At 42.4% G+C, this 14,721-nt stretch overlaps 1 protein-coding gene and 1 pseudogene across 1 annotated transcript in view; both read left to right on the top strand.

Annotated features, from left to right (window-relative positions):
• Positions 1-1,728: 1,728 nt before the first annotated feature.
• LOC134379171 (large ribosomal subunit protein mL42-like) lies at positions 1,729-2,160 on the top strand (annotated as a pseudogene).
• Positions 2,161-12,762: 10,602 nt separating this feature from the next.
• Positions 12,763-14,721, top strand: part of STX11 (syntaxin 11) — a 41,231-nt gene continuing 39,272 nt past the window's right edge. Inside the window, exon 1 of the mRNA XM_063097957.1 lies at positions 12,763-12,897. The gene's annotated coding sequence lies outside the window, so the exon portion shown is untranslated. The remainder of the gene's footprint in view (positions 12,898-14,721) is intronic.

Below are 14,721 nucleotides of genomic sequence, written 5' to 3' on the forward strand. Positions count from 1 at the left end.
AGTCTTCATTTTCCACAGTACTAAATTTTCTAGATACAACTTGCAGGCCACAAAGTACTGGAAAGGAAGCTTCCATTCAAAGGCAATTTATCTTAAGAAACTGTAAATAACATTAATCGTTTGTCCATTTGTAATGTATAAGATGTGCTATAACAAATCATCCTGTCAAGTATAACCTCTGCCCATGAAATTGAATTTCTGGAATCAAGAAAGTATATTTACATTGCTTCCTACCACAACTGGTGGGGCGCATCTAACTCAACTGTGAAAAGACACATCACACATCATCATGCTGCTGATTCCTGGCCTTAGGTCTCTGCCTTCTCTCCCCCTATCCCCCCCCACCGCCCTACCTGCAGGAGCCCTCCAGATTGGGGTGGCTTGTTAAGAGTAGACGCAAAAGTTTCAGGTTGCAGCCTGCAGGACTACTGTATCGGGTAGGGTTAGGGTTGCACTCCTGGTTTCTCTTTTTAAGTCTTAAATGATGCCCCACTTTCAAGCCATCATCCCATCCTCTCTCTCCTCCACTCACACACTTGGCCAAAGCACATATTGTAACCCCTGTGCTCCCCTCTGATATTGGCCTTTGGTGAGGAATTCAGGGCTTTCCCCATTTCTTCTCTCACCCACCTTTACCAAGGGGGTGCTGCTTTTTCCTTCCTCCTCCTCAGGTCTCTTTTTGCACCATCATTACCCAATACTTTCCATGATACTTCCTTGCTTTGGCCAGAAGCCATCAGGTGAGGTTGGAAAGAGTCTCTGACCTCCTTCCTTTAGTTTTGAAACCACATTTATTCACTCTGTACCAGCCTGAAAGTCACTGGCAGTCTTCGACCCTGCCACCCCCTGCTGTCACCATCAGCTGATGTGTTTTTTAGTTCAGGTTTTGATAAGGTGAAAAGAACAGTCACCAGGGTTATTCAGATCTGCGAACTCTCAGAGTCCCTGGTAGTTAAATTTGGAGAAAGGCCACATGAAAACATTTGTAAGCGTACATGATCCCTCCAAATTGTTTTATTTTCCTGTAATTGCTTTTGCTTTTACTTCTCATTTGATCCTGCACAAAACAAAGAAATGAAAGGAACAATGAGTGTTTAGAGAAAGGTGAGTAGGTCTTATTTGTTAACGCATGGTGAGTTTGTGGCTGCTGGAAATACAGCTGGAAAATGATGATGGTGATGATGATGATGATGGCTTATTACTTTCTAGGCACTGTTCTGAGCAGTTTGCATAAGTTATTATCTCGTTGAATCCTCATAACTTCTCTATAATATAGTCCACAATGCATATTTTTCACCTTTTGATATCCCTGAAATCAGGATGCGTCTTTTAACTGTTGGCATGGTACAGTTGCTGTCAATCTGCATTGAAGATTAATATTTTCAGTGGGTGTGCCTTTGCTTCCACTAGTCACCTGGAGGCATAGTCAACCCAATCTATTATAAATTAAATTTCCTGCTTGTGGCTCTTTGTCCCACATAAAATGTGAATTCACACTTCAAATTTCTGTGAATGTCAACTTAATGCAAATTCTCAGGGGAGATTTTTCCTTCCTCCACCTAGTGTCAAGATTGAGACAAAGGCAGGAACCAGATTGAGACAATGTGGTGGGCTTGTAATAAGGTGCTGTCTGGGATGAAAATAGGTCTTCTAGAACCAGATTTTAAAAGCAGTTTCTCTTCAAAATAAATGAATTTTTTTCACTCCACCCAATAAGCATCTTGATTCACTGTGGTAGCAGCAGTATGATGGGCAATATCAGACAGAACTATCTTGAAACATTTATTTCCAATCCCAAACAAAGCTTTATATTGTGTTTATCATAAATCCATGGATTCTTCTCTTCTAGATGACGATAAATGCAAAGTAGAGCTTGCTTTGACGTCTGATGGCAGGATGATGTATGCTACCAACCTTCTGTGGACATTCTATATGAACACACAAAACCTATCCTTTACCAGATGCTGTGCATAGTAATGAACAAACACATGACCAGATGCTGAGAACCAGATTAGAAGAAAAACATAAACACCTTGAGCAAGGACCTGTGATAGACCTACTGGGCAAAATGTTCTTTACTACTAAGCACCCTTGGCATCCTCACGGACAATATCACAGAGTCATAAGAAACTGAATCCTCCAAAAGACAGACGATTTTGAGGTTCTTAGGAATCACAGAGAAGTGTTATCCTTTTCTTCATTTGCCATTTGAGAAAATGCAATCAGGTGTATTCACTAAAATGTTATATAGTGAAATAATGATAATAAAATGTCTTCATATAAAAGATTGAGACACAGAAGTTTTCTTATTACCCTTTTCTGTATGGTGGGTGCTATGAGTTGAATGTGTCCTCCAAAAGTACAAGTGTTGGAAACTTGATGCCCATTTTAACAGTGGGGAGTAAATCTGATTATGGTATTTGAAATGTGGAGCCATTAAGAGGTGATTGGATTGTGAGGATTGTGCCCTCGTGAATGGATTAATCCATTCATGGAGTAAAGGGTTAATGGCTTAATGAGTTATTGTGGGCATAGCAGTCTATGCCCAGTGTGGCTTTATAAGGACAGCACAAGAAAGTGCTCTGGTCATTCTTGCCATGTGACACTCTGCTTTTTACAGAACCCCCACCAAAAAGAAAGCCCTCACCAGGTATGCCCTCTGCACCTTGGACTTCCAGCCTCCAAACTGTAAGAAATAAATTTCATTTTCTTACAAATTACCCAGTTTCAGGTATTTTGTTATAAGCAACAGAAAACAGACTAAAACAGTGGGTTTGTCTCTTATTTATCCTGTGTAAGTTTTGTATAGAGGTCTTCTGTTAGAGTCCTTTTCATGTAGATTTTTTCTTTCTTAATACTACATGAAATTGAGGTACATCTTACAATCAAAGGTGTCTCATATTAAAGGAAATATAATATTCATATTTCCATTTTAATGTTAGAAAACTGAGGCACAGAGAGGTTAGTTAGCTTGGCAAAATTCAAATAACCAAAAAGTTGTGGAGTGGTACTGCAGATTGGGTTCTTCCGAAGCATTTGCCAAGACAGAGTTTGGGATGCAAGATGTTTATTAGGGATAAACACCAAAAAAAGGAAGATACTGGAAGCAGAATTGGGTAGAGAAAGAAGTCAAACTGTGTAATGCAAGCCTGACAAAGAATCAACCAACCTGGCCAGGAGCTCTGGAGCAAACACTGCTCATGACAGTGTTCTGCGTAGAGCTGAAATGGCCTGGCCTTTATCCCTGGCACAGGACATAGGCTGCTGAGGAAGGTGTAACCTCAGGTGAAGCAGCTCTCTGCAGCTGAGACAGATCCTGAGTGTACTGATAGCTGAACACTACCTTCTGACTGCATTTCCAGCACTTGGACATCAAGTTCTTCCCCAGAGGGGGATAGATACGCAGGATACAAACTTGGGTGTCTGGTTCTGTAATTAGCACTCCTGACCACGAGGATGTCCTGCCTTTCTGACAGAGGCATTGGGATCAGCTCATGGTAGGCCTGGAATAGCAGGCTAACAATTCAGACAACTGATCCAGTCTTCTTTTCTCTAAACTATGCTTTTCTACATAGCACAACCAAATATCAGGCTAGTGTTTCGAACTTTTTTTGGCTTTTTTTGGTGGCTGGCCTGTGCTGGGATTGAACCCTGGACCTTGGTTATCAGCACCATGCTCTAACCAACTGAGCTAACTGGCTAGTCCTCAAACTATTATTGATGTTTGCAGGGGTCCAATTGTTCTACAAAATTGAATTTTCATTTCAATAATAAGCTAAAAAAATAATTCAGCATTATCTGCATACTCAACTTTATAAGTACGTAGCCTCCCTGCATACTCAAATTTATAAGTACGTAGCCTCCCCATTTGCAGCTGGTTGACAATTGCGTAGCAACAAATCAAAGCCTGATTCCAAGTAAAGTCAAAGGATGTCATGGTGATCTGCAGCACTAAAGAAAAGTGGTCAGAGAGCTGAGTCATCGTACAGCTCTTAGTAGTACAGGCACGCCTCACACAAAGACCCTGTGCCTCAGGCCCCACCTTTCAGTTACCACCACAGTCACGTCTGAAAGGAGATGCTTTGCACTCAGTTCATCAGCACTAAATGTAATCATAAATGTTCAGTAGAGACATTTTCATTAAATTAAATTCATATTTTGGCATTTTATTTTAAGGAGAGTTTTAGATTGATTGACTCATTAATGAACCATGGATTGATCAGTCAAGATGAATGCAATAGTTTAAAAGGAAAAATCATAATGATAATGAGAGATCACTCAAATGAGTGTTTATTGTATTCAAAATAAAGAGAATCATATAGAAAACAAGTGAAATACAAAACACACAAATGCATTTTTCTACCTTTAGAACAAACCTTTGTGATTTTGTTTCATCAAAGCAACATTAAATCAATGCTGTTTATTTTAATATTAATTTTATACTTTTAATGTATAGATTGGTTTGGATTTTATAGTTTTTTAAAGGGTCTGCAGCCATCAAGGATTTATACTATGTTTCTGTTTAAGTGGCATTGTGTTTATAATGTTAGAGATATGATGTACCAGGTGTATGGAAGAAATAAGGCATAAATGAATTATCCAGCATCCACATTTGCATTGTAATCAATTATGAATTCCGGTTTGCATGTGGGAATTTGCTTTGTAAATGTTTCTTTGTGACTAGGGATGTAGAGTTGTGACAAAAGTTCCTGTTTCGTAATTCACTTTTGTTCATAACCAAGCTGTAGAAAATAAGGTGTAAAGAAATCAGCTGGAGCAGCCAGCTTTCAACACTCAGAGCTAGTGATGCAAGCCTGTGTCAGCCCTAAGATCTCTCCTCACACTCGGGGCACACTAGTAAGGTGGGGAGCTGTGGACGGAGAGGGACATCTGTCAGCTCAGGGTCTCCTCCACAAGAGCACCATCCCGGGGCAGATATCCTCAAAGACATTGTCCTCTGAATCTGTGAGTTCACTGCTCAGACTTCAGTCTGTTTTTCACCCTGTCACTTTCAGTTGGCTCAGCATTTGAAACACGTTTGGGTTTTTTTTGGTGCCAGTATTGCAATCTTACATTTTCTTCGGGGGCACGGAAGGATGCCAGCAGGCTGTGATTGGTGAACTCACAGAAATTATAAACCATCTGTGAAGAAGGAATCAATCAGTCCATCTGAAAACTGTATCAAAGGGAAAAGTCAGACACATAAAGACACGGATCTACATCCAGGGGATGAAATGGATGAAGAGGAAGAAGAGAAGAAAACCAGGTCTCAGCCTCAAAGTAAGGCTTTTTGGTGTAAAAGTATGTAGTTTCTAAATAAATGGCATAAGTTGATCTAAGTGAACAAAACTTGGATGTAAAAATGTTTAGCCTATTTGTGAAAACTACACATGTTGAGAACTATCTTAATTATTCAAATCTAAAACTGGTATTTAAGGGCTTAGGACTACACTATTACCTGTAGAAGGCATGCCTTATTTGTGAGATTCTGTTTATGCTTTTCTGTTTCACTTTTATCAGTTTTGCAGAAGACGCAATGGTGCAAAAAGTGTTTACCAGAAACGAGCCTTGAGTAACAGTCTCATCTTAAAATACTTTTGCAACTTGTTATGCAAAATCACAGTTACAGAAAAATCAGTTTCCATCAAGAGCTAGTAAGCAGATCAGGTATACTATCTGTAGATCAGATTTTTAAAAAACCCATTCTCTTTCACAGAAGACTTTTGTTCTATTTTATGCATAGAGCAGCTAGTACATAGTAAATTTCAGGCCTCCTTACAACAAGTATACAAATACATCAGAGGGAAGTTTTCACTTAATAGAAATTTAGGTTAAATCTTAAACTTCAAGGGTTATAAACTGTTCTCTAGTATGGCTGGATATATTGAGTAATGATGGTTTGTTCACAGTACTGATAATTTTGCAGATTTCTTCACATATCTAGAAGTAATTTAAAGCTTATTAGATATTGAAATACTTAAAACCTTAACAATTAACCTGTTTGCTTTATGAATTCTCAGTTATGTATTTCTATAAATTTCATTTTATGTACAGAAGCTATATGCTAAAAGATTTGCATTTATGAATTCTCAGTTATGTATTTCTATAAATTTCATTTTATGTACAGAAGCTATATGCAAAAAGATTTGCCTGTGAATCCAATAGTATCTTTCTAGTCTGAGTGTACTGGGTAAACACTTATATGGGGGCCGAGCCCGTGGCGCACTCGGGAGAGTATGGCGCTGGGAGCGCGGCGACGCTCCCGCCGCGGGTTCGGATCCTATATAGGACTGGCCGGTGCACTCACTGGCTGAGTGCCGGTCACGAAAAAGACAAAAAAAAAAAAAAAAAAAAACCTTATATGGCATACAATATAATGTCTTCATAAAGCTAACCAGTGGACTGAAATAAGGATACAATAACATCATCAGGGAACATTTTTGTAATTTTGCATTTATAAAATTTTTAGAGCTGGTATTTGGAGACTATGCTAGCTACTAATTAAGAATGTTTTATCATTTAGGGTCTCAAAGGGAAACGGATGGCACATTCAAATTAGGATAATTCAAGCAGGGTTTATAAATAACAGGACTATTATAATGGCCTGGGCCCAGTGAAGAGAAACCGTAATGGAACCCTGGGCTGAGAACCACTAGTAGAGAGAGGAATCAAGAACCAGGAAGGAGAGAGAGTCATGCAGAGTAGAGGAGCTGTGACCTTCTGTTTGGAATAAATTCTTTGACCTCATCTCCTGCCTCTGCTCTCCTGCCAGACCTGCCTATGGGTCAAGTCCAAGAGAAGCCATGGGGCATAGGCACCTATTAGAATAATACATTCAGATGAAAGGGCAAAGAGCAGGGTGAGGGGAGATGGAAGGTGATCTGGAGGGGCAGACAGATGAAATCTACACACACACGCTGACATTATAAAAATCTAGAATTTATTTTTTCCTGTTATTATATTCACTGGTGGCAAATGTTTATAAAACAGAGTAGCTTTATAAACATGCGCTAAACAAGATCCTTATAGGAATTAAGTTTTAAGCTACTTTTTGAATAATGGGGAAAAGAACATAGCTTACCATCCTTGTCATGTAAAAAACCACAACTTTTCTTACCCTATGAGAACTGGATAGATATTCGTAAATCTCATTATGTCTGGGTGCCTCCCTCTGAAGGCTAACTCAGGGCCCTGAGCTCAGTGCTCTGAGGTGCTAGGTATTTTGCTAGGCTTGGTGTTCCAAGGTGCTAGGTATTTTGCTAGGCTTTGGGTAAAAAGTGGTCTGTGAAACAGATATAATCCCTGCCTTTTAGAAACTCACAGTTTAGTAGGTGAGACCACTGATATAGAAAAAGATTTAAATAGGGCCAAGCCCGTGGCGCACTTGGTAGAGTGCTGCGCTGGCAGGGTGGCGACGCTCCCGCTGTGGGTTCGGATCCTATATAGGACTGACCGGTGCACTCACTGGCTGAGTGCCGGTCACGAAAAAACGACAAAAAAAAAAAAAAAAAAAAAAAAGAAAAAGATTTAAATAGTTTTGTTAAGTCTGCATTCATAAAGGTAATCATCAAGAGCAACAGACCACATGGCCACTGAGTGTCCAGATATAACATTTAAATGTGGACATTAGAGAGCTTACAGAGCAGCCATTGATATGCTAAAGAGCCACAGACTTTTAAATCAGCATATTTCCTCTCTCCTATAAGAAGAGTATTTAACTTAAATTTTAAGCTGGCCAATTCTGGAAAAGCTTATTCAAATATGATTTGTGAGACAAAGCAGAGGTTTCTACCGGTTCTAGAAAGCACTGTCCAATATAGTAGCCAAAGAACTATTTATAATAATGGAAATATTCCATTCTGCATTGTCCAATATGGTAGACACTAGTTATGGTGGCTATTAAGCACTTGAAATGTTGCTAATGATACTGAGTAACTAAATTTTAAATTTTATTTAATTTTAATTATTTTAAATTTAATTAGCCACTTGTGGCTATAGTAAGGAACAGTGCAGATCTAGAACAAGATGTGCTAGCTGGGGCTTACTGAACACGAGTTGCTTCATTTACCCATACTTCCTTTTTCAACAGGGTTCATAACAGGAATCCTTTTATTCATACAACATCATGTACCCCACTGGGTATCAAATAGAAATCAAAGGTAGGCTAACGAAAATAACACGTGTTGGCAAGGAGTTGGAGAAATTGGAACCCTTCTGCATTGCTGGTATGGATGTAAAATGGTGCAGCTGCTGTGGAAAATGGCGTGATGATTCTACAAAAAATTAAACAGAGAATTATCTCATGATCTAACAATTCCATTTCTGGGTTTACGAGCCCTGCAAACTAGGAATGCCAGTAGTATACAAGCTGAAGGCTGCAGCAGGAGAGTCTCCACGTGCGGCCACACCCCTCTCTAAGTGCTTGCCCTGGTTCATCTGGGCTTCACCCAAAGGTCCCTATCAGTCCTCATCTCTCAGAATATGTAAACTGGTGGTGAGAGCCAATCTCTCCAGAAAAATTCATAAAACAAGAAGAACAAATTGGGTTTTAAGCTAGGGGTGGGCAGATCATTTGCAAAGGAGAATTCACACAGGCCATCCTCTAAACCTTTCTGTTTTCAATATCTGCATCCCTTCATAACCCCAGTCTAAAACATCCCATTCTTTGACAACCACCTTGTACTTTTCCAGTGGAATCTCTCTAACCCCCAACTATAACATTCTCCATCCCTTGGAACTTCCAATCCACTGATCCCTTAACATTGTCATTCATGTCCTCTCTTCTTACCTTACCTGGCTTAGATGCCATGGTCCTTCATCATAATCACTCTCTTACATACACCCTCATCCCTGTCCCTCTCTCCTCCATCATGTTCACCTGGCAATTCCAAACTTGGGTTGTATCTAGATCTCTGCCTAGGTTTGTTTGCACTCAAGTAGGTAAATGAGGCCAGTGAAAACATACACTATACCACTTAGTCTCCCTTGTACTCATGATCCCTGACCTCAAGTGAGCCCTTACTGCTACCCAACAATCCAACTATATTTTCAAAGTCCATTTACTTTCTCACTGTCCTAGACCACTGTTCCACACTTTTTCCTTTCTCCTCAAACTTCCTCCCTACTCCTCCTCTCAGCAGATGACCTTGCTCTGTATTTCACTGATCAAACATGTTCCTGAATCCCCATTTACCAGCATCTGTGCCATACATTCTGCCTCTCCTCATGTTACTGGGGATGAGCTCTCTCTCTCCTACTTAATTCGGACTTTCCCTTCGTGCACTGGATCCCATCCCTGTTCATCTAGTTAAGAACATTGCTCCAGCAAGAATCTCTTTTCTCTCCTGCATCATCACTTTTTCCTTTCCTTTTGGCTCATGCCTATGAACATGCAAACATGTTAAAAATAAATTAAACGACAACAACAACTCCTTTGGCTGTATCTTTCTCCCAGTTATTGCTCCATTTTTCTGTCTCCACTTACTCTCTTTTTATCCTCTCTGGGCCCACTCCAACCAAGCTTTGGCCACTCCCCCACCAAAACTCTTCCTATCAACTTTGCCATTGACGTCCATGTGGCCAAGCCCATTCCTCAGTTTTCAGTCCTCATTTTACACACTTTAGTAGCACTCGGTGTAATTCATCACTTTTTCTTGGAACATTTTCTCACTTGGCTTCTGGAACACCATTCTCTCCTGGTTTACCTCCTATCCTTGATCATACCTTCTCATTCTCCTTTCTTGATTCTTCATCTTCCTGACCTCTGAACTTTGGAGTGCCCTAGAACTCACACTCCAGATATCTCAGTTCTGTCTGCACACCATCTATATGCTGAAGAGTTCCAAATTTTCATCATCAACCTAGACTCATCTAACAAACTGCCTTCTTGACAACTTGACAACTTCAAACTTAAAGGGTCCGAAGTGGAACTCTTAATCACAGCAATCCTCCCCTCCCCTCATCCCCCACAATTTGCTCCTCAGGTTGTCTTCCCTATCTCAGCATAAGGAGCCTCTTTTCTTTCACCTTCTCTGAGTAAAACCCTTGAGTCATCCTTGACTCCTCTTTCTCTCTCACTCCCTATATCCAATTAATCTGTGAGTCCCGTCAGCCTCTCCTTGTGAACATATCCAGAACCTGACCACTTCTCACCAGCTCCACTGCCATGGCTTTGTATTGGTCAGGATTATCCAGAGAAACAGAACCAATAGGATGGATGGATAGATAGATAGATAGATAGATAGATAGATAGATAGATAGATAGATATCTAATACTATAAGGAATTGGCACTATGGAGTCTGAGAAGGCTGGCAGTCAGCAAGCTGGAAACCCAGAAGAGCTGATGCCGTAGTTCCAGTCTGAGTCTGAGGCCTGAGAAGCAGGGAAGCTGATGGAGTAAGTTACAGTCTGAGGCCAAGTCCAAGGGCAGGAGAAGGCTGATGTCCCATTTCAAAGATAGTCAGGCAGAGACAGAATAAATTCTTCCTTACTTAGCCTTTTGGTTCTATTCAGGCTTCCAGTGGATGCCAACCTTCATTGGGGAGGGCAATTTACTTTGCTCAGTTAAATGTTAAATGTTCAAATGTTAATCTCATCCTGAAACACCTTCATAGACATACCCAGCATATTTCACCAAATATCTGGGCACCTTGTGGCCCAGTCAAACTGACACATAAAATTAACCATCACAGCTTCCTAACTTGTTGACCTGCTCCTGCTCTTTGTCCCTAATCTGTCCTCAACACAATAATAGATTAAAATTAAAAGAAGCCACACCACATTTGCTCCTTTGCTAAATATTCTTCATTGTCTTCCCATCTCAATAAAGGGAAAATTTAAAAGCTATCAAGACCACAAAGGACCTACACGCTGTTCCCCATCCCTAGTCCCATGTCCTATCACTCTTCCCCCATTCTTTCTGTTCCACCCACACCGATGCTTTCTCAAGAAGCCAAGCATGCTCCTGCCTCAGTCTTTACATCTGCAGATCCCTAGGCTTGTAATGGTCTTAATCCAAATATCCAGATTGTTTTCTCCCTCAGTTGCTTTCTTGTCTTAGAGTCCTTTTCAAGAAACCTATTTGAACAAATATAGCGACCCTTAGCCCTCTTATTTTATTCTCTTTTAAAATAAACTATTTTTGAGAAGTTTCAGATTTATAGAAAAATTACAAAGATAATACAGAGAGTTCCCAGGTTCCCCTGTTATTACCATCTTCCATTAGTATAGTACATTCATCACAACTATTGAACCAATTTTGATACTTTATTACTAACAAAAGTACATACTTTATTCAGAATTCCTTAATTTTTACCTAATGTCCTTCTTCTGTCCCAGCATCCAATTCAGGATACCACATTAAATTTAGTTTTCATGTCTCTTTAGTCTCCTTTAGGCTGCAGCTGTTTTTCGGACTTTCCTTTTTCTGATGACCTTGACAGCTTTGAGGAATTAGTCAGATCTTTTGTAAGATGCCCCACCATTGCAATTTGGTGGATATTTTTCTCATGATAAGACTAGGGTTATGAGTTTTGGAGCGGAAGACCACAGGTGTAAAGCGCCGTTTCTATCACATCATATCAAGGGTACATATCAGCAATACGATTTATGCCTGTTGATGTTGACCTTGAGCACCTGGCTGAGATAGCATTTGTCAGGTTTCTCCACTGTAAAGACACGCTTTTCCCCCCTTTCCGTACTGTACCTCTTTTGGAGGAAATCACAGGGCGCAACCCACACTTAAAGTGTAGAGTTATGCTTTTCTTCCTTGAGAGTGGAGTATCTACATAAATAGTGTGGAATTCTTCCGCACAGGAGATTTGTCTCTTATCCCCCATTTATTTCCTTATTCAGTCATTTAGTTACACTAGCATGGGCACGTGTGTTTTGTTACTTTGGGTTGTAATCTAATGTTATTTACTTTGTTGCTCAAATTGTTCCAGCTTTGGCCATTGGGAGCTCTTTCAGTTGGCTGCTGTGTTTCTTTGACATTCTGTCATCACTGCAGAGTCTACTTTTGCTTTTTCCTTTTTCTTTTTTGAGCACTTCCTTACTTTCAAGCCTCAGCTTTGCTTTTTCAAGATACTTACCACCATCTCACATATTCCACACTTTCTCTGTTTATCTCTTCCCACTAAAATGCCAGGACCTCGAGGGCAGGGTCCTGGCAGTATTTTTGCCCCTCCCCCCCTGCACTTCAGTGAACGCTCAGTTGTTACTTGGAAGAATGAATGAACCCTGCTGGTGTCGAGGCCGGTCTGAGAGGAGTTAGTCCGGGTGGGTTCTGGGAAGGCGGTGTTCAGGCTCCGTGTGGCCCGCAGCCTCCGGTGCAGGGCTGACCACAGCGCTCGCGGCCACACCCACGCTCAGAAACGGCTTCACGTGTCTTCGCTAATGAAACGCGCTGGACGACAGATGTCACCAGAGCAGCGGGGATTCCCGGGGAAAGTCCGGCGCCTCCCGCTCGGCCCACCTCCCTGCCCTGGGGGCGACAGGCAGCGGAGAGGAAGGGCCTGGGGCGGCAAACAGCCCCCCACCCCGGCTGGTGCGCGCCCCCGCTGGAGGCGTCGGGGCGCGCACCGGAGAGGCTGGGCCGTCCCGGGTGCCGGGGTCGGAAGCGCACCGATTCTCGGCTGGGCGGGAACCCGCGTGCTGGCGCCGCCACGCCCCAACGCTTCCGAAGCGGCGGGGGCTGGGCCGGCGGCGCCCAGATGCGGCCGTGGCGGCGCGGAGCTCGGGCGGCTGCGGAGGAGCCCAGCCTCGGGCGCGGGAGACGCCGGGAGCCCGGCCGCCGGGGGGCGCGCACCGGCTGTCGTTCCCCACCGCGGCGGCCGGCGCGGGATCGCAGCCCGGGCAGCAGACGGGCTCCTCGGTTCGCGCGCTCGCTCCGGCTCCTGGTTCGTTTCTTCTCCGGGGGGCGGCGGGGGGTGTGGGCCGGGGGTGCGCGCGCGCTCGGGGACCCGCGGCCGGGCCTTGGGCGGCAATTCCCATCTGCCTTTTGTCCCCACGCCGCTTCTAGACACCTTGGGGAACACGGCATTGGGCTTCTCATATAGAGGGGAATGCCTTTTATTATTATTATTATTATTATTATTATTATTATTATTATTATTAGTAGTAGTAGTAGTAGTAGTAGTAGTAGTAGTAGTAGTAGTAGTAATCGTCGTCGTAGTAGTAGTATCATCATTTGGGAGGGCGGGGGACTGAGCATTCAGTCCCTCATGGGAATTACTTCAGAAACACCCGTCGATAGGCTGCCTTTGTCGTATCCCCCGAAGACGACCTTTGTTCCAGGTCTAAAGGCTGCAGTTTTGATCGGTGGGCGCGCCCGGTCTGATCACCTCTCACTTCCTATGTGGAGAAATTGATACAGCCTTAAAGTGGTTCCTTCCAAGCCCACATGGGACTTTCTTAGAAAAGAAGAGTGGAGCTGAGTAGCAGCGGCAGAGCCCGCGGGACCCACACCGAGCCCCGCGCCGTCCCGAGCGGGGACGCGCTGCTCTTCTGGACGCGCTGCGCTCGCCCAGATCTGTGTTACTTCCTGTGGTTCTCATGCGCTTGTTGAAGCCGTTTCTCAGCAGAGGGAGGAGCTGTTATTTCCACACGGGTATCCAAAAATGACTCACAGGGCTGCTCTCTTAAATTGTGAGACTTTGTTAATGAACGTTTGGAAAAGTGAGGTTTGATCTATCTGTGTTTCAAATGAGAATGTGCTGCTAAACTGGGGCAGGTGGTGTGGGAAGTACCAATTCAGGTTTTCAGTTTCCTAAAGCTCCTGATGGTACCACATACCAGCCAGGGTCACTAGGCGGATCTAAGATAACCATTAAAATCACGTGCTTTGCCACAAAAGCCCACGAAAAAAATGATTTCATTATTCAACGACCGTTTTGCTATTATTTTCACTGTGTGGTAGAAATATATCAATTTACATAGTGATTGTAAGTCACTCTCTGAAATCAAACTTATTTCAAGGAGTTTGTCTTTACTAAATTAGTGCTAAAATCTCATGGAAAGTTTTGAAGATGGTGGATGCCAGTTGGAGTTGAGAAATTAAAATGTTTAAGCCGGCAAGTCTATGGCAGGCAGATAGCAGCTCTCAGGAAAGGACTGTACATTTTCTCAACACACAGTTGAGATAGTGGAGGGGGATAATATCTCTGCTGGGGCTGAGTTGACCTGAGTTCAGCCCCAGCCAGCAGGTACCAGGCAACTTCTCTGTGCTAGCCTCTTCACTGAGCTCTGGTTCCACAACCAGGAATAAGATACGATTTTGCCTACAAGGGCCTTAAAGACCAACGGGGAATGCTAGCAAATACACTGGAAAATACAACATAATGAGATGGGTGTGAGGATAAATTTGCACCCAGAGTGGAGTTTCTGTTCCAATATGACTGTTCTGCAGATCTAGGATTTGGAATAGATGGTGTCATTGCTGGAAGAACAAGTAAGATTTTGAATTTAGTCATCTACTTGTCTTTGTAGGCAGCCTATTCATTCAATACATGGTTTAAAAATATATTAATTAGAAATGCATGATTTTTTGTTTGTTTTTGTTTTTTTGGTGGCTGGCCGGTATGGGGATCTGAACTCTTGACCTTGGTATTATAACAGAAAGGCATGAGTTTTAAAGTATTTGAATTAACCACATTTTGTATTACTAAGAATAACCATGTGAAAATAAACCCAGCCTATTATCACCCCTAGACAATTGCAGGCAC

The sequence above is a fragment of the Cynocephalus volans genome, chromosome 5 (assembly GCF_027409185.1).
Source record: "Cynocephalus volans isolate mCynVol1 chromosome 5, mCynVol1.pri, whole genome shotgun sequence".
Lineage (NCBI taxonomy): Eukaryota > Metazoa > Chordata > Mammalia > Dermoptera > Cynocephalidae > Cynocephalus > Cynocephalus volans.